Source organism: Octodon degus, unplaced genomic scaffold (genome assembly GCF_000260255.1).
Source record: "Octodon degus isolate 3935 unplaced genomic scaffold, OctDeg1.0 scaffold00355, whole genome shotgun sequence".
NCBI classification, from domain to species: Eukaryota; Metazoa; Chordata; class Mammalia; order Rodentia; family Octodontidae; genus Octodon; species Octodon degus.
The window spans coordinates 253458-256055 of record NW_004524931.1 but is presented as its reverse complement, the minus strand read 5'-3'; the positions used below and the strand labels follow the sequence as shown (position 1 = coordinate 256055).

At 39.3% G+C, this 2598-nt stretch overlaps 1 long non-coding RNA gene across 1 annotated transcript in view; it reads right to left on the bottom strand.

Moving 5' to 3' along the window:
• Positions 1-1261: 1261 nt before the first annotated feature.
• LOC111814562 overlaps positions 1262-2598 on the bottom strand; it is a 10802-nt gene continuing 9465 nt past the window's right edge. The window contains exon 3 of the long non-coding RNA XR_002819524.1: positions 1262-1609. This is a non-coding gene — a long non-coding RNA (uncharacterized LOC111814562). The remainder of the gene's footprint in view (positions 1610-2598) is intronic.

The following is a 2598-nucleotide window of genomic DNA, read 5'->3' as shown; positions in this document are numbered from 1 at the left end:
CCAAGGCAAATGCCTGGGCAAAATAAACTGCATGTGGAAGTTCCTGCCTTTGCCCTTGTTCACATCCCCTGTGGAATGCACTCATTCTGTGATTTACTTACTTGACTGATCTTTAATGAGCACCTGCAACACTGCAGATGCTGCTACATGCAGGACAGCACAAGACAGACAGAAACATCTTCTGACATGTAGAATTTTCAGTCCACTGGAGGGATGAATAATTAATGATAAATACATAAAATATACAATGTATGGGACAAAATACATGCTTAAGAAGGAGGATAAAGTGTCAGGGATACAGGTGGCTGGTAAGGTGTTAGTCTATTTTCTGTTACCACAAAAAATGCCTGAGGCCGGATTATTTATAAAGAAAAGAGGTTTATTTAGCTTGGAAGTGTTTTTCTCTTTAGTTTTTAAGATTAAGTACATGTTTACAATATACAGTGATTATATTCATGGTGGGGAGCTGGGCATGACACAACTCATTTCCCCTCTGCTTGGTCTTTCCTGCCATGGTTTTAGAGGCTGAAAGTCTAAGGGGCATGGTGCTGGTGAGACCATTGCAAGACTGGGTGCCAAAGAGACTGGGGTCTGATAAGAACAACACAAATCCCTTGTAAGGCTGTACCCCAGCAACCTAATGACCTCTCACTGGGCCGCACCTCTTAAATTCTAAGTACTTCTTAACATCACCATACTAGGACCAGCTTTCCAACACATGAAACCTTGGGGGACACATTTAGACCATGTTCAATCATAACACATTGACAAAAGACCAGGAAGAATTGCAGGGGAGGCCACATAAATACTTCTGGGTGGAACTTTCGAGGCAAAGCAACAGCCAAGGCAAATGCCTGGGCAGAAGTACATTGCATGTGGAAAGAAGTGAAGGAGGGGTGAAGATTGGAGGTGACTGGAGTGTGAGGGCAACATGGTGGGGAAGGGTTTGGAGGAGACTTGGGTGGGGTCTTGTAGGCTTTGCACTGAAGGAGCCAGGAAGCCACTGAAGGGTGTTAGTAGGTGACAGGGATATTCTGATTTCCCTGTTGTCAGCTCTTGACAGGTCAGCTATAAGCATGTCAATCTCTGGCGCCACCCTGAGGCTCTCCAAGCTTGGACCAGAGCTATATCAGTGAGAAACCCTCTCTGACCTTCCTGTGAAGAGGCAGGGATAAATTAATAAGATGAGAAGACTCTATTGGGCTTAAAGTTATTAATTCACTCTTCATAACCTCAATCTACAGGAGATAAAAACAAGTTATGAATTAATAACTTTGGTTGGGGTGACCTGGGAGAATAATTCAACCTCCAACTGATTTTAACCTAGACTCAACAAGTCAAAGTTTCAATTGCATATTGTCCCAGATAATCTTTGATCAACAAATCAAGTTACCCTAGTGATAACAGTGCAATCCTATTTCAGAGTTCATATCAACAATAGGGTTTACAACCTCAGTGTTGGGTCAGGACTCCCCAGTGTGCAGCCAGTACTAAAAGTTTGTTTGTTCAACGATTAAAATCCTATAAGATCTGAGCTCAGACTGGAGCAATCCAGGTCAGTTTCTATTTACTCAAAAATTTCTCCCAGTATTAAAGGATAAGAGAAGTCCTTATGGATTTTACAACCAATTGCAGATGCACTCAAATTATTTATTAAAGACCCATTACACCTTTAAACACCATCAATCTTACTATTTACTATTGCCCCATCACTAGCCTTAGCACTTGCATTATTCATATGAATCCCTGTTCTAATATCACACCCCCTCATCAATATAAATCTAGGAGCCTTATTCATGCTAGCCACATCAAGCCTCGCTGTATATTCTATCTTGTGATATGGATGAGCATCAAAATCTAAACATTCACTATTTGGAGCAGTATGAGCAGTAGCCCAAACCATCTCTTATGAAGTTACCCTCACCATTATTCTCTTCACTATTCTTCTCTTAAATGGATCATTCAACCCTACCAACACTAATAATAACCCCCCATAAATTTGACTACTCTTAACCACCTGACCTCTAGTTATAATATGATTTGTATCAACCCTAGCAGAAACAAACCAAGTCCCTTTTGATCTAACTGAAGGAGAATCAGAACTGATACCAGGATTTAATGTTGACTATGCGGCAGGTCCATTTACCTTATTCTTTATAGCTGAACATATAAATATTCTCATAGTAAATGCCCTCACAACAATTATTTTTCTTAATACTATACCAAATGCTATAACCCCAGAAAACTTTTTGATAAATTTTAAGATCAAACACTTGCCTTAACTATCTTATTCTTATGAATCCGAGCCTCATACCTGTGATTTCGTTGTGATCAACTTACACATCTCTTATGAAAAAACTTTCTACTGTTAACCCTCACTCTCTGTATATGACATATCTCCATACCCATTTTTATATTAGCATCACTCCACAAGCAATCTAGAAATATGTCTGAAAAAGTTACTTTGATAGAGTAGAACATAGAGGGGTTTTTTTAGCCATCTTTTCTTTTCAAAGTTTTATTGATAAACATATAGCAATGAGACAGTTTCAAATCAAATCGAAAGTACAGTTTCAACAAATAATACACTGCATATAT